At 37.6% G+C, this 22,273-nt stretch overlaps 1 protein-coding gene across 4 annotated transcripts in view; it reads left to right on the top strand.

Moving 5' to 3' along the window:
* IL15 (interleukin 15) overlaps nucleotides 1–22,273 on the top strand; it is a 91,632-nt gene that overhangs the window by 46,216 nt on the left and 23,143 nt on the right. The window lies entirely within an intron of this gene.

The raw sequence follows: 22,273 nt of genomic DNA, 5'->3' as shown, positions 1-22,273 counted from the left end.
GTACAATCAGTGGTATTTGGTATAATCACATAGTTGAGCAATCAATACCTCAGTCATCATTAGAGCATTTTTATTATTTCAATAATAATAATAAACAAAAAACTAATAAACATACGAGAAAACTATCCCCCCCTCTCAGTCTCTCTATGTTTCCTCTATTGTACATAGCTGCAATTTCTGGCTATTCTTGCACAATTATTTATTTATTAAGCAGTTTATTGAAATATGACCTATCCAAAGTGTATAACCAGTGGCTTTTAGTATAATCACAATGTTGTGCATTTTTCACCACAAAAAATTTTAGAGCAATTTCATTACTCCAAAAAGAAAAACTCCACACCCCTTAGCAGTCCTTCCCCATTCCTATATAATCACCTGTCTAACTTCATCTTTATAAATTGATTTATATTTTATATAAAGGGAACCATACAATATATAGTACTTTGTGTCTGGTTTCTTTCACTAAGCATAATTTTTTCTCTGATATTAGCATCTTGTAGTATTAACATACATTTGTTCAATTTCAAAGAAAAACTATCTTATATATGCAATTTTACCCATATTCATATATCACATGCAGTTTTGTTATGCTTTTACAGTTCTGTGTTATATTTTTCAGCTTTCCTTTTAGTAATATACATGACCTTAGACTTTCCCTTTAAACCACTTTCACACCCATGTAATAGTATTGCTAGTTACAATATCATGTTGGGCTTTCACCTTTTCTATTCATTTCCAAATATTAACTCACATCCGTTTTACCAATTGTGCACAAGTTAAGCCTCAGCTTTCCATTCTTTACCCTCATTCTATTTTTCTGTTGACCCACATTCAAGTTATTAACTCCATGAGTTTACACAATATATTTAGTTCAAAATAGTGCAATCATACAGTATTTCTCCTTTTGTGTCTGGCTTGCTTCACTCAACATAATATCCTCCAGATTCATCCATGTTGTCATATGTTTTATGACTTCGTTTCTTCTTACAGCTGCATAATATTCCATCATGTGAATGCACCAAAGTTTGTTAATCCATTCATTGGTTGATGGACATCTGGGTTGTTTCCAGCTTTTAGACATCATGTATAACACCACTGTGAACTTCGGTGTGCAGGTGTTTACTCATGTCACTGCTCTAAATTCTTCTGAGTATATGCCCAGTCATGGTATTGCCAGGTCACATGGCAAATCTATATTCAGCTTCTTTAGGAACTGCCAAATGGTCCTCTACAGTGTCTGTAACATTCTGTATTCCCACCAACAGTGAATAAGAATTCCTATATCTCCACATCCTCTCCAACACTTGCAGTCTTTTTAATAGTGGCCATTCTAATAAGTGTGAAATTATATATCATTATAGTTTTGATTTACGTTTCCCTAATTGCTCGTGACATTCAACATTTTTACATGAGTTTTTTTGCCATTTGTATTTCTTCTTTGGACAAATGTCTATTCACATCTTTTGCCCATTTTTTAAATGGCCATTTGTCTTTTTATTGTTCAATTGTACTATCTTTTTATATATCATGTATATTAAGCCCTTATGGGCCATATGCCCCATGGGCTCTAAGTCCCCTCTCATTTGGAGGTGGAGGGGGCATCACCTCCAAATGGACTAGAGTAGACTTACTGTTATTCTATTATAGACTTATTGTTATTCTAGCAATGGAAGAAATTTTATCATTGATGTGGAGGCAGTGGCCACCAGAGGTTTTGAGGGGAGGGAGATGGGAAAAATAGGAGTAATATGGGCACTGTTTTGGGACATTGGAATTGTCCTGAATGACATTACAGTGGCAGATACAGGCCATTATATATCTTGTCATAACTTACAAAATTGTGTGGGAGAGAGTTTAAACTATAATGTAAACTATAATCCTCACTTAGTGGCAAGGCTCCGGTATGTGCTCATTAAAATTGTAAAAAATATACCACAATAATGAAGTATGTTTTTAATGTGGGAAAGTGTGGGAGGAGTAGGGATTGGGGAATATGGGAATTCCCTACATTTTTAATGTAACATTTATGTAATCTAAGTATCTTTAAAGAAAAGAAAAAAAGGTGATATAAAAAACAAACAAAAACAAAACAATATCAACCCTTATGGGATATATACTTTCCAATTATTTTCTCCCATTGAGTTGACTGCCTTTTAACCCTTTTGACGGAGTCCTTTTCAGTGCAAAAGTGTTTAATTTTGAAGAGGTCCCATTTGTTTATTTTTTCTTTTGCTGTGGGTGCTTTGGGTGTAAGGCCCAAGAAACCAAAGCCTTCCACAAGGTCTTTAAGATATTACCCTGCATATTCTTCTAGGAGTTTTATGGTCCTGGCTTTTATATTTAGGTCTTTGATCCATTTTGAGTTGAGTCTTGTGTAGGGAGTGAGATAGGTTATTGATATCCAATTCTCCAAGCACCATTTGTTGAAGAGACTATTTTGTCCTTTTAACATGGCTTTGGTACTTTTGTGGAAAACCAGTTGGTCATAGAGGTGAGGGTATTTCAATTCTATTCCACTCTTCAATGTGTCTATCTTTGTGTCAGTACCATACTGTTTTGACCACAGTAACTTTATAATATGTTCAAGGTCAGACATTGAAATCCCTCCCACGTTGCTCTCCTCTTTTCGAATGCTTTTGGCTAGTTTAGTGTACTTTCCCTTCCAAATGACCTTAGTAATTGCCTTTTCTATTTCTGTAAAGTAGGCTGCTGGAATTTTGATTGGTACTGAATTTATTCATCAATTTGGGTACGATTGGCAATTCATGATATTTAGTCTTCCAACCCATGAACATGGAATATCTTTCCATTTGTTTAGGTCTTTGTTAATTTTTTTTAGCATTGTTTTGTAATTTTCTGCAAATAGATCCTGTACTTCTTTGGTTAAATTGATTCCTAATTATTTGGGTCTCTCTGTCACTGTTGTAAATGAAATCTTCACCCTGATTTCCTCTTCACATTGTTCAAAACTACTATACAGATACATTACTGATTTTTGCATGATGAACTTGTATTTTATGACTTTACTGAACTCTTTCATTAGCTCAAATAATTTTCTTGTAGACATTTACAAATTTTCTAAATATAGGATCATGTTCTCTGCAAATAGTGAGAGTTTCCTACCTCTATTCCTATTTAGATGCCTTTTATTTTTTTCTTGTCTAATTGCTCTAGCTAGAACTTCTAGTACAATGTTGAATACATTGGGCATCCTTGTCTTCTTTCCAATCTTAGAGGGAAAAATTTCAACCTTTCCCCATTTAGTACAATGTAGCTGTCGGTTTTTCATATATGTCTTTTACCATATGGAAAAATTGTCCTTCTATTCTTACCGTACAAAGTTTTTTTTAATCAAGAAAGTGTGCTGGATTTTTTTAAATGCCTTTTATGCATTGATAAAGATGGTCATGTATTTTTTTCCCTTCAGTTCATTAATTGATTTTCTTGTGTTGAACCACACATGCATACCAAGAATAAATCCCACCTGGTCATGGTGTATAATTCTTTTATTATGCTGCTGGATTCTATTTGCCAGTATTTTGTTGAAAGTTTTTGAATCATGTTCATTAGAGATTGGTCTGTACTTTTCTAGTAGTGTCTTTATCTGGCTTTGCTTTGAGGGTGATGTTGGCTTCATGAAATGGATTGGGTAATTTTCCCTCCCCTTCAATTTTTTGCAAGAGTTTAAACAGGATTTGTATTAATTCTTCTTGAAATGTTTCATAGAATTCACCTGCAAAGCCACCTTTTCTTTGCTGGGAGATTTTCGATGACTCTGTCAATGTCTTTAATTGTGATTGGTTTGTTAAGTTCTTGTATTTCTTATATTGTCAGTGTAGGTTGTTTTGTATTTCTAGAAATTCGTCCATTTCATCTAGGTTATCTAGTTCATCTAAGTTGTCTAGTTTGTCAGCATACAGTTTCTCAAAATATCCTCTTATGATCCATTTTGTTTTTGTGGGGTCAGTTGTAACATCACCCCTTTCATTTCTGATTGTATTTATTTGCATTTTCTCTCTTTTTTTCCTTTGTCTGTCTTGCTAGGGGTTTGTCCATTTTATTGATCTTCTCAAAGATCAGCTTTTTTGGTTTTGTTGATTTTCTCTATTGTTTTTTTTTTTCTGTTCTCAATTTCCTTTATTTTTGCTCTAATCTTTCCTTTTCTCTAATTTCTTTCCTTTTGCTTCCTTTGGGAGTGGCTGCTGCTCTTTTACTAGTTTCTCCAATTTTTCAGTTACATCTTTGATTTTAGCTCTTCATTTTTAATATAGGTGTTTATGGCTATAAATTACTTTGCCTCTCAGCCCATAAGTTTTGGTAAGTTGAGTTCTTATTTTCATTTGCCTCAATATATTTATATTGAGAAATTGTAATTTCAATTACAATTTCTTCTTCGACTTACTGATTTTTTAGGACTATGTTGTTCAGCCTCCACACATTTGTGAATTTACCTCTTTCTTATCCATTATTGATTTCTGATTTCATTCTGTTATGATCTGAGAAGGTGCTTTGTATAATTTCAATCTTTTTATATTTATTGAGACATACGTTGTGACCTAACATGTGGTCTTTCCTCAAGAGAGATCCATAAGCTCTTGAGAAGCATGTATAACCCACCGCGTCTGGGTGCAACATTCTGTATGTTTGTTAGGTTTAACTTGTTTATCATATTGTTCTTGTTTCCTTGTTGATCTTCTATCAAGTTTTTCTATCTAATGATGTGAGTGGTGTGTTAAAGTCTCTGACTGTTATTGTAGATATATCTGTTCTTTTGTTCGTTTGTTTTATTAAATTTTCTTTTTTATAAGATACATAGACCACAGAAATGTTACATTAAAAAATATGAGGTTCCTGTATACCCCACCCCCCACCCCCCCACACTACTCCCACATCAACAACCTCTTTCATCAGTGTAGCACATTCATTGCATTTGGTGAATACATTTTGGAGCACTGCTGCACCGCGTGGACTATAGTTTACATTGTAGTTTACACTCTACCCCAGTCCATTTGGTGGGTTATGGCAGGATATATAATGTCCAGCATCTATATCTGCAGTATCATTAGGACAGCTCCAAGTTCCGAAAATGCCCCCCACATCTCATCTCTTCTTTCCTTTCCCAGCCCTCAACAACTATTGCCAAAAGTTGGAATCAACCCAAATGCTCATCAACTAATGAATGGATAAACAAAGTTTGATACATGATCTATTTTTCCCTTGAGTTTTGCTAGGGTTGCCTCATATAGTTTGTGGCATCCTGATTAGGTGCATAGGTATTTATGACTGTTATTAATATTTCTTCTTGGTTGATTGCTCCTTTTATTAATATATAAAGGCCTTCTGTATCTCTTATACCCTTTTTGCATTTAAAGTCTGTTTTGTCCATTATTAGTTAAGCTACCCCTGCTCTTTTTGTGGCTATTGTTTGCATAGAGTATCTTTTTTTAACCTTTCACTTTCAGCCAGTTTGCATCCCTGGGTATAAGGTGAGTTGCTTGTAGGCAGCATATGGATGACTTATGTTTTCTTATCCACTCTGTCAGCCTATATATTTTAACTGGGGAGTTTAATCCATTCATGTTCAATGATATTACTATCAATGCACTATTTACTGCCACCATTTTATTCTTAGGTTCCATGCCATATCTTATTTTTGTCTGTCTTTTTACTCTTTTAGTTATCCTCTTCTCTCTTCTATACTCTCCTCCAAGCCTCTCTCTCCTGTGTTTTTCTTTCAGGCTTTAAGTCTTCCTTCACTAGTTCCTGCACAGGTGGATTCATTTTTATGAACTCTTAGTTTCTGTTTATTTGTGAATATTTTAAACTCACCTTCATATGTGAAGGACAAATTTACTTGATAAAGAATAGGCGGGCAGTCTTTGTCTTTCAGTATCCTAACTGTATCTCACCACTGTCTTCTTGCTTTCATGGTTTCTGATGAGAAATAGGCACTAAAAATTTTCAGCTATTATTTCCTCAGATACTCTCTCTTTCCCCTTTCCCATCTCTTCTCCTTTTGGAACTCCCATCACATATATGTTGTTTCACATTATCATTCAACTCCCTGAGCCCCCAGTGCATTTTTTCTATTCTTTTCTCTCTTTTTTTTTCTCCCTTCAAATTCAGCTCATTTTTCTTTGGTATCACTTATTTGGATTATATCATTTTGATTCTGTTGTTACATATCTCTAATGTGTGCTTTTTATTTTATTTTATTTATTTCTCTCCCCTTACCCCCTAGTTATCTGTTCTCTGTGTCCATTTTGCTGTGTGTTCTTCTCCGCTTCTGTTGTTTTCAGCACCAAGGGAATCTGTGTTTCTTTTTGTTGTATCAACTCTCCCGTGTGGGCAATGCCATTCCTGGGCAGGCTGCACTTTCTTTCACACTGGGCGGCTGTCCTTATGGGGCGCACTCCTTGCGCGTGGGGCTCCCCTACGCGGGGACACCCCTGCGTGGCACGGCACTCCTTGCACACATCAGCACTGCACATGGGCCAGCTGCACACGGATCAAGGAGGCCCGGGGTTTGAACCACGGACCTCCCATGTGGTAGACGGATGCCCTATCCAATGGGCCAAGTCCGTTTCCCGTCTAATATTTTTTTGTTCTCACCTATTTTGTCTTTCATTCCCATGAGCTCTGTTACTTTTCTATTCATGTTTTCAAATTCTTCTTTGTGCTCAATCAGTGTCTTCTTGATGTCCTTTATCTCTTTTTCCATATTTGGAGAATTTGTATGCATCTCGTTGATAAGTTGTCTCAAATCCTGCATCTCCTCTAGGGCTTTGGTATATTCCTTTTCTTGGTTCATTTCTTCCATTTTCCTAGTATGGCTTGTAATTTTTTTCTGATTAGCATGGTGAGTTTACTGAGTTGCTCAATTTCTCTCTTTTGTAGGGATTTCATGGTGAGAGTTTGTGCGTTACTGCTGTTCTTTGATTCTTGGTTCAACCTGTTCTGGGTCTTTAGGATTGTCCCTGTTGGTATCTCAAATCTGGGCCCTGGACCTAGTAGTGGATTGCAAACCCTTTTCTTAGGGCTTTGGGGAGGGAGGCTGCAAAGGTTGGACAAAGCTGCTTTTACTTATTTACTTCTAATTTTCTTTAAGTGCACTTCCTTGGACTGCCAGAAGATGGTGCTCTTTGCAGCCCGCTCTGTTCAATACCTGGTCAGACTGCGTTTGCTGCAACATGTATGAGATCAGTGTGATGGACAACCCTCCCTGGAGGCTAGGAGCTCCCAACTTCAAACTTTTTCAGAGGCAGTTCTCCACACCATTGCTGGCAGTCCCCTCCCTTTCCCTGGGTAAGAAATAACTCCACTCCCCTCTGTAGTCATTACATAGGGAGACTGAGAGGGTTGGGTCTCTTTAGTCCTGGACTCTTTCGTGTGGAGCTGGCTCCCAAGGCAAACAATGGTACAACCTCACCCAACCTGGAAAGGTGATATCATGGGACACTGCGAACCTAATTTGTGGGTTAAAAGCTCAGTGAGCCTTACACTGTGTCCTTCTCTCTCCCCTATCCTGGACAGGTAGATCCCTGGGGCCACCTTTCTCTGTATCCAAGAACTGAGAATTCAAGTGTCTACAATGTGGGGGAGGGCACCAGCATTTGCAGCTGCTGTTTGTAACGCACAATTTTGCTGTCGTGATTCTTTCCCTTTGCTTCTCTCTCTTTTGGGCAGTGTCCATCCTTTTCCTTCTGTCCTAAACCCTAGAAGATTTTTTTCTAGGTCATTTCTGCCTGTCCTTTAGCTTTCTTTCTGGGGGAGAGGACAGTCGTATGTCTTTCTAGTCCACCATCTTCCCAGAAGAAAACTCTAACTATATTTTATTGATTGCAAGTTTATCTGAAGTGTTTTCCTTTTTACAACAGATTTCTATAAAGAAATATTCAACTTTTTTCATGATTCAGCCTAGAAATTATTTTGTTTCTTTTTATTAAGATGATACTTTAATTCAGGTAAACTTTTGAAATCTACAAAGAAGTATTATTTTCTCATAGGCGCAGAATTCGGATTACAGAAACTAATTTCAGATATATAATGTTATGTCCACTTTCAGGAACTAAGCCTTGACAGAAACACTGGCAAATTAGATTTTACCTAGAAGAATACAGTCAGAAAAGTAAATGTGTAGGTACTAACTGAGGTGAAAAATGGCTGAAGCGACTAGCTCGGAGAAGAAAGACCTTGGTGGGATCGGGCATGGGATTGCCTGCATATTCATCATAGTTATCTTAAATATGTAAAATATCTTAGGAAACAGAAGATTCATCCATCTACCCAATCTTTTAAAAATATCTTTCGTGCTAGTTAGGTACATGTGCAGGCAGTACAAAAATAAGTGAGATAGCCCATACCTAAAAAACCTCACCAATTAACGGGGAAGCTCACAATTATATGGGTATACTTACTAGCTAGGTTAGCTAATCAGCCTTGGTTTCCTCCTCCGTCAATCTGTATGGTAATAATAACTAGCTCATAATTTTATGGCTAAGATGAAATGAGATTGTGAAAAGAACTGCAGTGTGCTACTAGAGAAGGTTAGGTGGCTTCATGATTATAGACTGGGAGATTTCTTGACAAGAAATCACTACTCACGTTCATTAATCTTGTGATTTAAAATTTTATATGTAGTAATTTAGAATCTGTATAGCGAATCATCCAAAAAACTTCTTTGATTTACAAAAACTTGTTGTCTTTTCAAGGGAGTATAAGGGGCTGGATTTTTTACTTAGGTCTCAACAGAGCAAAATCAAGGTGATGGCCAGGCTGTGCTCTTACCCGGAGGTGTGTGAATAAACCATTTCATTCCTCATTAAGGTTGCTGGCAGAATTAGATTCCTTGCAGTCTTAGGAGTGAGGTTCCTATTTACCTGCTGGCTTTCAGCCAGGGGGCGCTCCCTGCACCTTTCAAAGCCACCCATATTCCTTCCCACGTGGCCCCCTCCCCATTCAAACCAGCATTGGAGTCCGTCTAATGATTCGGATCTCTCTGACTTCCCCTTCTGCCACAAATGAGAAAAAAAAATAGCTTCGCTGAAGGGCTCATGTGATTAGGTCAGCCTCTTCCCTCTTCCTTCTGTTCTTAGCACCACCAATAATCTCCTTATGTTGAGGTCAACTGTGCCATATAAGATAACACAGTTGCAGGAATGATAGTTCATCAAATGAAAAGGTTCAGGGGATTACAGTGAGATGTCATAGTTCTGCCTACCATACCCCGTGTCTCAAAACCAGCAACTGGCAGAGCTGGGATTCAAGATTGGGTTTATTTCAACTCCAGAGACTTGGCCCTATCACACTCAGTCACCTTATAAGACATTTGCCCCTATACCACTTTTATCAGAAGGCCTGATTTTATTCATGGGCATTATAGAAATCAGCCTTTTGCCATATAGCCAGACTGTGTTCGTACCACATACCTATATAAAGCACTGCCTCAAAAGATTCCATTGCAAGCTTTCCATGTACACTGGTCCCATAAAATAGGAGATCCAAATGGTTCAAGATCCACTGCTCCTAACAACTGAACTGGTCATTGTCTGTGAGGGTCTGTCTGACCTGGTAAATCAAGGCAAAACCAAGTCCCTATTATTATTTTAATGGGGGAAACAAAGAAGATTTAGAAGCTGTCAACAAAGAACTCTGTTTCTTTAAAAAAACGGTATTACACTGAACAGCCTAAGAAATCCACACCATATATTTGCTTATGTTATTTAAAGTCAACAACTTTTATCTTTTTTTCCCATTATGTGCACCAGATCATATATTCTGTTTCATAAACATCCAAGTGCTCTCTAGTTAAATAGTAGCCTTATATGTCCAATAATGTGATTTTTCTTGGTTGACTTTGATCTTTAGCATGTATCAATTTCCTCTTAAAAGGTTATAAATAAGGGAAGAAACTCTGGCTGAAGAAACATAGTCCAGTCCTTGTTTACTTGATTACTAAGTAATTAGGACAGGTCACTAAACGTTAATGTTGTTATACAGTGAACAGTTGCAAATTCTATTATTTTAAAGGATACTTGCTATGATGTTCTTTAATCAGTGTCCAAACTGCTGAAAAAATTTCATCTCTTTTAGTTTGACTGCTTAAAAAACAAGTATGCTGGGTCTCATAAAGACAAATGAAAATATTGTACAGATGAATGTGTGTAAATATTAATTGCAAATTGATTGGAAAGTGCATGGGACTTGTCATACTTAATCATTTTTTTTTCTTAATCACTTTATAGGACATTTGCTTTCCTTTTGCACACCATAGAATTCTTTCTTGGATTCCAATTATTTGGGCACTGTGCTCCTTTCAAATAAGTATTTCTTTTTTTTCCTTTCCTTTTCTCTTATTTAACAGAAACAACTCTTATTTTGAAATATTATTTGTAGTGATTTGTGCATATTCTTGCTTACTTAAAATGTGACATGGATATTTCTTCTATCTGGGATACATTTTCAAAATATTAAAAAAAAACAGACTTGTCAGAAAGATTGAATACTATGGGTCAACATGGTTATGGGCTTGGCAAAGGCTGTTTTGCCTTTCTTTGTGAAATATGTTGTATGAAACACTGGCATTGTCATTTGGATGGATTTTCCCCAAAATTGGTGGCCCAGTTGTGACAAGTCAAAGCCTCCATATCATGCTTAAAAGTGTTAAAGAAAATTAAATGAACAGTTAAATTAGAAAGAGGGGTTGAGCTCTAAGTTCTCTCCCTAGAGCAGAGGGTATTATGGGCAATGCACACATGGGGAATGATTTTTTCTGGTAATAAAGTTTGGGAAAGAGCAACCAAAACAGAACAAAACTATTCATGTTGTCATTCAGTATGTAGAGTTTCCACTATGCAAGAACCTATGCTACTATATATTTGCAATGATGCCTTAGTCAATGCAACAGGAAACAGCTGTTTATCTGTTTTTCTTTTGGTTTTATTTTCTTTTTACATTGCTATTCTGTCAGTACGTGGCTTCATAAAGCTGTAGGATTCTGATAGGGAAACTACTGAGTTCATGTGCTTTGGAAGCCAATGTGTTGATTTTCTAGCTCAATAGAAATATTTTATTATAGCTGGAGGGAGAATGTGACTATGAGTGGTAAGGCACAGAGGCTAATGCCACCAATATCATGTCCAGAGTGAGTTATCTCCTGTGTTTTATGTGCTTCATTCTACTGAATGAATATTGTATTACCGCTTTCCTTTTTTGTGCATTTGAATATCAGAGGCATGTCAGATGATTCTTTTTCTGTCGAATATTTGATGGAAAGCCTTGTAAAGTTTCCTGGATGAAGATGGCTTTATGCCTTGGATATGAAGTAGTAAAAGTTCCATAAAATTTGATCAGAAATTGTCTTTATGGGTTGCCATCCTGTGCAATCTTAAAGGCACAGAAGCTGAGTGTTATTTTTAACTCAGAGCTGTAGTTGCCTTGTTTACTTGGACACCTACTTTGTCTTACCACTTTCTTCCTACAGAACATTTCTCCCACAAGCCTTTCTTTAGAACTTAAGTAGTCTTGTGAAGCCCGTCTTTGCTTAAGAACAAAGCTTTTGCAGACCAGCTGTAACTCAGTGGTTGAGCCCCCGCTTTACATGTATGAAGTCCTGGCTTCAGTCCCTGGGACTCCCTAAGCAAGCAAACAAACAAACAAACAAAACAAAACAAAAAAGCTCTTAAGTTGTCTTCCTTAGACATTTGCAACATCAAGGATCAAATGTCATCCATGTTCAACATCTTAACCTCTTCTGTTACTTCCAGGCATAGCTCCTAAAAGTATTTCACAAAGGGAGTCCTCAATAAATATTAATTGAACATTTGGGGGGGATTTTTATTTCAATGATTAGCTTTTATGCCAATTCTTCCGTATTAAAAGTTCTTGTTCTCTACTACCATTTGTGATCATGGCACCTTAGCTTTGTATCTTTACTATATAACATCTGTGCTATTCTGCTCAGCCAATAAGCCCCTATATTCTCTCTGGAATTCTATACTTATTAGTTTCTGGTATGGTACTGTTTTACCTTAATTAAACAGAGCTTGAGAGAATGCATGTCTTCTGTAATTGTACATTTTCTTTTTTTCTATAGTATTCTTTTTTATTTTGCTCCAAACTCTTACATGAAATATGCTGTGAAACATGACTTCTTTCCTTTCTTTTTTTCTTATGAGTTGACAAGCCTAATTAATCTGAGTAAAAGGAAGGAGAAGAATTTTTTTTTCAGTGTAGTAGAGGTCATAGTAATCTTTTGCTTTGCCTAGAAACAGGTTGCTTAGTGTCTAAAAGGAGTCTAAACTCTAAGCTATTTCTTCATATTTTCCTTTAAAAATAAATAAATATTTGAGTAAATGGCAGCTCAGACAGGCTCTTTAGCTGTGTTTTATTAGTTTTAGTATCCCAGGTGCTGGAATACTATAAGTTGGAAAAAAAAGTTTCTTTCATCTTGTTTTCTGCTAATGTTGTTTATTTGATAAAAATATTCAGTTAGCTCATGATATTGGGAACCTAAGGGAATGAAAATGAAACAAGATGATTCTTAACATATTTTCCATTCCCATGTAATTTATGTTTCCTGTAGTTCTACTAGAAACTGAAAAAAAAACAAAAACAGGTTTGTTTGTTTTTCCCCAAAGGTAATTACTCTGCATGGCCTTTTTAACTTATTATAGGACCTTGTTTTCTTTTCAGATAACCCACAGAATCTCTTCAAGTGCTCCAACCATTAAATGGCTTGACTAAGGGGTTGTTAGTGCAGAAAGCTTATTCTCTCCTTTGGTTGTATCTAACTCCCAGACATGAGGTGATCCATTTTATTGTTCCTAAGGCCAATAACCATTTTCTGTGGCACCATATGGATTGTGGATTTCAATTTAATTTACAACTTTATACCACAGGTTGTAGTAATTTCTGCTGAGAAATTATTTTTTCATGACAATTTTTCGAGTTTTTTGATTGAGTCTCAACATTATATGTAATGTTTGAACTGCTGTATTCCTATAGAGATTATTAATGTAAGACTGTGTTCCTTTAGAATATCTTTTCTCCTTCAGAGAGAGTTTCTGCTGAGTTGTGGTTTTTCAGAACATTTATTGAGAGTTAACAGCAGATAAGCTTTACTATTATCTTTCAATATAAATGAGTAATACTCTAATATCTAGCTCTATTCTTATCATGTATAACTCCCTCTTCTTGCACTAAGAGCCCAGATTGTTCAAAGAATATGTGAACAGTAGGAAAATTTTACTTAATGATGTCTAATACTGAATTATCTTTACCAAATATTGGCAAATTTGGTAAATACTAATAATTGCATTCCATAGATAAAATTAATTTTATCTTGACTTACAAATTTCCCCCCAAACTTTTGATCAAAACTATTTAAGGTATCAGGTTCTAGCTAGAATATATGTCAGAAAGTCATTATAATTCACCTTCCCATATCCATAACACATATATATAATCACGTAAAAATACATAAACTCTTTGGAGAAAACAGGGTAAAAGGTACACAGGAAATCTCTGGATTATTTCTTACAACAACATGTGAGTATGCAATTTTCTCTAAATATTTTAATTAAAAACATGAAAAATATATGTTTATGTAAGCTCTACAACAACAAGAATTTTTTTTTCTATTTTGTTCACTGCAAAGGCACACGTATGTATATATTTAAGATATACATATAACACTCCCACCCCTGCCACTCCCACCTTCACACCCTCAGCAAGCCATACACAGGCACACAATGGGAAGCCAACATCAGAATGTTCCTCTGGGTAGTTAAGAGAAGGTGAGTGGCAGTGTGGTATAATGACCCAGTGGTTGACTTGGGGTCTGTCTCTGCTTAGTTGTTCTACTGATTCCACTGTGGGAACCTAAAACAAGCCCCCCACCCTTCCTCATCACACTCCTCCCATAACAACAACCTCCTCCATCATCATGGGACATTCATTGCCTTGGTGAATACATCTCTGAGCACTGCTGCACCATATGGTCAGTGGTCCACATTATAGTTTACACTCTCCCCCAGTCCACCCAGTGGGCCATGGGAGGACATACAATGTCCAGTAACTGTCCCTGCAGTACCACCCAGGACAACTCCAAGTCCTGAAAATGCCCCACATCACATCTCTTCTTCCCATTCCCTACCCTCAGCAGCTATAATGGCCACTTTCTCCACATCAATGCTACATTTTCTTCAATTACTAATCACAATAGTTCATGAATAGAATATCAATAAATCCACTCTAATCTATACTCTATTCCTCCATCCTGTGGACCCTGGAATGGTTATGTCCAGTCCCCCTCTACATCAAGAGGGGGCTTAGATTCCACATGGATGATGGCTGCAATTCTCCTGCTTGCAGTTGTAGGCACTCTTGGCTCCCTGGTGTGGTGGTTGACCTTCTTCACCTCTGTGTTAGCTGGCTGGGGTAAATCCAATAAACCAGAGCATAGGAGTTGCAAGTCTGTTGAGGCTCAGGGCCTGGCTATCAAATGGACAGTCCAGTGATTCAGGTTCCCTGAGTATACACTAAACTCCAGCGCCAACCACAAGTCTGGTAAAAATAACAGGAGAGGCTTATGAACAAAGATCACATCTGAGTCCAACTCCATCATACTCAGGAACACAAACTCCAAAGTAGGGTCAACTGGCATGGCACTGAACTCCAGAGCCATCTGCCATGACCATAGAACCTGTGGGTCTCTAGCCCTCAGAAGAACCAACACCTGGGGTTGTATCTACTTTATCTGTCTCTGGAACTCTGCTGAGGTGTGCATAAGGGTGACCCCCCTGATGACCTCCCGGCTCTTTTTTGGAGACTCATAGCCATATAAACTCATTTGTTCTTTCCATTTCCCCCTTTTATTCAAGGTAAAAAGCATTTTTAACTCCTTATATTACATATAGGCTGAGATATTCTGCTGGTCTGAGTTGACCCTTTTATTCAAGGTCATTTTCTAGTTACATAATCAGCTGGTACTTGGTAGTAATCCCTAAGCACCAGGAGGCTCCCGGGAGTCATGTCTCACGCTAGGGGGAAGACAATGCATGTACATGCTGAGTTTGGCTTTGAGACTGGCCACATTTGAGCAACACAGAGGTTCTCAGGAGGTAACTTTTAGGCGCCCTACAGCTCTAGGTTTAGTTCTTATTTTCGGCACACAGGATCACAAGTATAGTCATTAGTATCAAGGGCTCATTGTTGGACCATCCTTCTTTTTTGGTCTTTGCCATTGCACTTGGGGGATTGTTGCTGTTCCATTAGGGAATATGATAGAGTTCCCCTGGCTAGGAACTCAGCACTCCCTCAGGTTTCATTTTTAACTGTAACCACTATGAAAAATATCCGAACATTTTTATGTACCCTGAATATATGCCATGGAGAACTCCCTGCCAACCATGTATCCCCTGTCAATAACATCCCACACCAATATTCCTCCCCTGCCATTGTTGAACCTCTCTGTGATCCAAAACTTCTTTGAAAATGAAGTCCAATATATTGCCAGGTTCCATTAATAGTAAAATGGAATATAGTGATGGGTTTAAAGGTTAGATATAGAATACATACTAATTTAGAAAAATTAAAGTAAAAATAAATTGGGTTATTAAAACATTAAAAAATGAAAAAGCTTTGTTTTTGATGTTTTGCCTTCCATCACTGCAATGAGTGTTGCCCTGTATGCACATTGGCAAGGCAACTTCTTCCATCTCTTCCTCAGTGTCTACATCCTTTCTTTTTCTTTTCTTTTTTGTCTCATTATTAAGCTTGTATTCACAAAAGTTTAAGATCACAGTAATTCATATATACAATATATGGTACGACCACATAACCAACATAAAACACTTTGTCCCTTCTGCCGCAATAATCTTTTTACATGTTCATACTATATTTACTGCAACTGATGTACAGATTTTGAGACAACAGCTTTCAAACAAGGTTACCCTTGGATTTACATTGTGGTTTATATTTTAGACTATACAATTTTCTAAATTTTTCATTATCTTATGTTTTACATTATGATTTACATTTTAGTCTATAGGCCCCTATACATTTTTGGTATCATTTAACATGTCCTATATCCATCCATGCATAATCTCGTGGAACACTTCCATTGCTGCAAAGTTACATTGATCCATCTATTCAATACCTCTTTCCCCTCCCCTCAGGACCCACATTGAAAATCAATCTTCATTGCTTGAAGGACCATGTTCAGAGATACTGGCAGCAATGTTGAGGGCTTAACATGCTCGACTGCCCTAACACATTGGGAGTCACCATTTCTCTTGAGAGATACAATTCCCTCTATTTGAGAACATCAGTCCTCCCCAGGATGTGGGTATACCTTCTTCTCATTGTGTGGGTCTCCATCCAAAGATATAACCCACTATCACAAAATGTACTTTTGGCTCACTTATATCTCATCTGCATAACTGGACAATATTAGCAAGTTTCCTTTCACATTCAGTCTACAGAATAATAGTTGTTTGACGGTAGAGAAAGTGATGCTGCAGAGGCAGGGGCAGAAAAGAGCTTTAGGTGGGTGAGGAGGGGGTGCAAATTTTCTGGAAGAAAAAGCCATTGCCAACTTTTCACTTTTATTTACAGCTAGAATTTTAAGGTAGCTATAATTCAAACCTATTGTGGATGGATGGGTAGAGTGATTGAATAATGACCAGCTTTAGTAGGCAGGCTAAAATGCTAAAGGCTAAAGTGTGAATACTTGATAAAGCAGATTTAAAAAAAAAAGATTTTATTTGAAAGCTACACAGAGTTTCACTATCCAGATGGAGGCTCATATTGGGCATATGTGTTGGGGAGGTTGTGAGATTTCATGCTAGGGTCTCAACTAATTATGATCCAATCCTGTGCCTATCTAGCTAATAATTAACACATGAACTCAGCATACAATCAACCATAAGTTCTCACTCTGAATAATGTGTAGTTTCTCCTTTCCTGAAAAAGGATGAATATTGATTACTAGGGATCATAAATTAATTTATTCAAGTAGAAGGACCATTTCACAGATTAGGAGAATAGTTTGTTTACTGAGCTTTTCTACCTGCTGTTGGAAAACCAGAATGTGTTATTTTAAGTTTGACCTTTACTTCCAGATTTTATCTTTTTAGTTGCAGCCTAATTCCTATCAAATACAGTTGTCAATTGACATCATTTTCCAAGAATCTAAAGTGATGTCCCATTGCCTAGTAAATCAAATGAGATTCTTCACCTTAACTTTGAAGGTCCCACACAATCAGCCTCCAGTCTGCCTACTCAAGTGTATTACCTTTGACTTTCTTCATTACTTTTCAGTAGTGGAATCCCTTAGGTTTTCTCATACCCTGATGGCTTTGTTGATGCTGGGTCTGTATTAGCTTGGAATATCCTCCTTCTTATTCAAATTTTATCCACCCTTCAAGACCAACCCCAATTACCATAGATCCAAAAGCCTCCTCCATTTGCAGCATTGCTTATTCATTTATTCGTTATTGTTTATTATTCATTATTCATGTATTCATAATCATTCAACACATATTTATTGAATGCCTTCTTTGTTGCTAGTTCTGCCCTCTCCTAAACAGGAATTATTTTTGCATATATTGCCATAACCAAATAGTTATACCAAGCTTGTAGTTTTATGTTGATTTTCTCTCTACCAAAAATTGTAGCACAAGGTCAGTAATTATCTCATATTTTTTTTGAGAGATTATGAAATAGGGTAAGACATGACCAGGCCAGGGAGAGATGAGACCTGGTCCTTTGTCTCCATTTGACCACTCCTTAGTCCTTGGGTAATTCAAATCAATGGACCTTTATTGAGCTTCCACCGTGTTCATTACAATATAGGGGATATCCAAATAAATCATTTTACAAAGTCACAATCTAGAAGAGAGATCTTTAAGCCCATAAAGGATTCAAAGTTTAGGTTCAGAAGGTTTTAGCCAAAATTTTGAGTATGGGCTCATGTATATTTTTCCAGGGAGAGAGTACATAGGTTTTAAATGTTGTTAAAGGTGCTGATAATAAGAAAAGATTTTTAAAAAGATTAAAAAGCTAATGATCTAGAACGTGTACATAACTAAAGTGTAAAAACCATAGAAGAGCAAAAATATCCCAAGCAGTGTTTAGAAAAACATAAAATGATACCTAACTGTGGTCAATACATGTCATGGATTTTTTTTTCTTTATTTTTTTTAATGTTACATTCAAAAATTATGAGGTTCTCATATACCCCCCACCTCCCTCACCCCACTCCTCCCATAACAACAACCTCCTCCATCATCATGGGACATTGATTACACTTGGTGAATACATGTGAGCACTGCTGCACCACATGATCAATGGTCCACATTATAGTTTACACTCTCCCCCAGTCCACCCAGTGGGTCATGGGAGGACATACAATGCCCAGTAACTGTCCCTGCAGCACCACCCAGGACAACTCCAAGTCCTGAAAATGCCCCACATCACATCTCTTCTTCCCATTCCCTACCCTCAGCAGCTACCATGGCCACTTTCTCCATGTCAATGCTACATTTTCTTCTGTTACCAATAGTTCATGATTAGAATATTAGTAAGTCCACTCTAATCCATACTCTATTCCTCCATCCTGTGGACCCTGGAATGGTTATGTCCAGTCCCCCTCTACATCAAGAGGGGTCTTAGATTCCACATGGATGATGGCTGCAATTCTCCTGCTTGCAGTAGTAGGCACTCTTGGCTCCCTGGTGTGGTCGTTGACCTTCTTTCACCTCCATATTAGCTGGCTCGGGTAAGTCCAATAAACCAGGGCATAGAAGTTGCAAGTCTGTTGAGGCTCAGAGCCTGGCTATCCAGTCAAGAGATTCAGGATTTTTTTGGCTTCAACTTCCTCAGGATTTTAGGATCTCTAGCATTCATTCCAGTTATAAAACTTTTTCTTTCTCAATTCAATCCCCTAAGTGTCTATTAAAATGCCCATCACAATTTTTGATCTCAAAAAATATCTGCCAATAGGTAAATCTTGAAATGAAGCTTTAAAAATGTGTTCTTTCCAAACTATATCCATTATCTTGAATTATCTTGACATTTTAGACTATTATAGCATTAGTTTCTTAACGTTCCATGAATGAAAGGAAGGTTTATCAGATGTTTATATATCATTGCTCACATTCTTTCACTTGGCAGATCAAAATGTTTAATTCATTAGTTCACCTTTATTCATTCACAGCATTAAAAAATAGCTTTGTATTTTGTTATGCTTTCTATACAGCAATGTGGGTCTCCTTATTATACTGTATGCTTTGTGGGACTAGAGACTATCTCAAACCTACTTGATATTATCTAGCACCTAGCACATTCCCTTTCACAAAAAATGGGCTTGGTAAATATTGAATAATAAAGGAAAGGCTGCATATCAAAGTGCATAAAAAATAATCAACCAGTTGCCTATTTCAGTATAGCACAGAGGTTAAAGGACATGAACTTGGGGAAAAAAGACTGCAAGTTCAGATCCTGACACTGCCATGAGTCACGTTTGGCAAGCTTCTTAAGTTCTTTGTCCTTAGCTTCCTTATCTATAAAATGGGGATAAACAAAGGAGAATCGAGATTTGTGGGGCCTTAGGCTTATACAGTATCTGAGGCTTTCTTTAAGAAAAAGAATACAAAAGCATGAGTACAAAATTAGCCAATTAGAGCATTTTTTAGGCATTTATAAGTGGAAAAAGAAATCACAGATTACCAATTTTAAAAAACTGAATATAACCATAAACATCAATAATTAACATCCTAACTCATCTTTACAATACTTTATTTCCGACAAAATTTTGGCTATTTACACTATTTCCTCTTTCATGTAATGATTTTTAATATTTTTTCCAAAGAGAATAGAAATTCTTTTCTTTAGCAAACTGCATTAAAATTTGTTCTTATTACTCATGGTTTAGAAAGCATTCCATCACCTTCATAATCCATTACTGGAAATGCCACATATCTAACTCCACAGCTTCTTGCTCAGGAGGCCTTCTTGCCAGGAAGGAAGCTTTGGAGAAGTCTAGCTCTTGGGTCTCACTTGGCATGGGCTCAGATAGGCCAGGGCCATGGCAGCTGGTTGAACCTGGCCAGGTCCTCTCTCCTTTCAGATTCCCCATTCTGCAGGTAGGTCTAGGTGTGCCAGGTAGGGAGTGGGGGAGTGAAGTAGCTGTGAGCATGGGTCATAATGGCTTATCCTTTGGGTCATAGATAAGGTCTCAGTTGGGGTTGGATTGTCCTTGGAGCCCAGATAGATTGAAGGAAGCACTGGCAGCCTGTTGCAAACCCAGTATGACTTTGGAAAGTAGAAAGTAAGCGCCAGGCAGGAACTGTACTCCTTATCTCTGGACAGGGCTGGGGTTGGTGCTTCTTTACTATAGATGATACAAGTGATGGGCTGTGAAGTTTAAGCACTGCTTATTTCAATGTAAATCTGCCTGTGATCTTCTGATTATAAGTGCTCAGTAAGTTGGCATTTGTCATTATTATTTTACTCCTTCATTACCAAAAAACATTTCCATAAATCTCTAGGAATTTTGCAGTAATGCATTTCTGGATCATATACAATTTGGATCATTTCCAGGAATAATTTTCATTCTTCCCTATATCCTAAGGAGGGTAAGAACCCAGATGATTCAAATTTTTACTAAAATTAATTTTGAAATGGGTTGTACTAGAACAAACTTATGTATGATATTTCGTGGTCATATTGAGACCAAATCATATTGAGATCAAAAGGTACTACTTCCTTCATTCTTTTTTTTTTAAATTCTACTCAATTTATTCATTTTTTTAAAAGATATTACATTAAAAAAAATGAGGTCCCCATTCACCCCCACCGCCCCCACCCCCCCACTCCCCCCCCCCAATAACACTCTCCCCCATCGTCATGTCACATCCATTGCATCTGGTGAGTACATCTCCAAGCATCGCTGCACCCCATGTCCCGTGTTCCACACCATAGCCCACACTTTCCCACGTTCCATCCAGTGGGCCATGGGAGGACATACAACATCTGGCAGCTGTCCCTGGGGCACCACCCAGGACAACTCCAAGTCCCGAGAATGCCTCCACATCTCTTCTCTTCCTCCCCTTCCCCGCACCCAGCAGCCACCATGGCCACTTTTTCCACATCAATGCCACATTTTCTCGATTATTAACCACAATAGTTCATGAATAGAATATCATTAAATCCACTCTGATCCTTACTGTATTCCTCCTTCCTGTGGACCTTGGCTTGGTTGTGTCCATTCCACATCTATGTCAAGAGGGAGTTTAGATTCCACATGGATATTGGATGCAATCCTCCTGCTTTCAGTTGTAGGCACTCTAGGCTCCATGGTGTGGTGGTTGACATTCTTCAACTCCATGTTAGCTGAGCGGAGTAAGTCCAATAAATCAGAGTGTAGGAGCTGAAGTCTGTTGAGGTCAGGGCCTGGCTATCATATTGTCAGTCCAGAGATTCACATCCCCTAGATATATCTTAAGCCCCAGCATCAACTACAATTCCAGTAAAGTAGCATGAAAGGCTTGTGAAAAGAGATCCCATCTGAGTCCTTAAGTATTGTTTGTAGTGGATACTCTGCTGTGGCCAGATTCCCCCTCAGGAATGAAGAGCTGGTTAAGCAGTAGAGTCCTCAGCAGGCAGTCCTCCTTGCCCAAGGTCACATTTATTCTCTAGAGGCAGTCGTATCCAGTGTTCCAGGCTGCATTATGAAGGCCCTGGTCCCTTTCCCTCAACCAAATACAGCTAGAGGGTCCGTACTAGTTTCAGAGCAAAACAATGTCCAGCTTGTTAATGACTGCACCATGGACTTACTTTGAACTCTGCCCAGTCCAGCTTTCCTCCTTCCCTCCACATTTAATGATCCTCAAAACCCCTGCCATTACACTTCCTGCACATGTGTCTCTGCTTCAGAGGCTGCTTTCCAGACAACCTCTCCTGAAGTGCCCTCAATTTTTTAAGAAGCACTATCATTTTCATAACATCTTTTCTGGGATGAGGATGGGAATCATTTATAAGCTGTGACCCAATTTCAGAAATATTAAAATTGAAAAATAAATGCTTCATACATTCAAGGAAATATGCTCTCAGAGTGCATAAGCATGCTGTAATTGCTTGCTATATGATCATGTTAGCCGTCACAAATAAAATGAAGCAATTAGAAGCTTTTCAGGGAAGCTGTTATCTGAGGCAGGTCATGCTGTTGTTCTTTGCTTTTGTCATTGCAAATTTCTCTTTACATTCTTTT

Source organism: Dasypus novemcinctus, chromosome 1 (assembly GCF_030445035.2).
Source record: "Dasypus novemcinctus isolate mDasNov1 chromosome 1, mDasNov1.1.hap2, whole genome shotgun sequence".
NCBI lineage: Eukaryota > Metazoa > Chordata > Mammalia > Cingulata > Dasypodidae > Dasypus > Dasypus novemcinctus.
The sequence above is the reverse complement of the archived record's forward strand: the minus strand, read 5'-3'. Positions and strand labels throughout refer to the sequence as shown.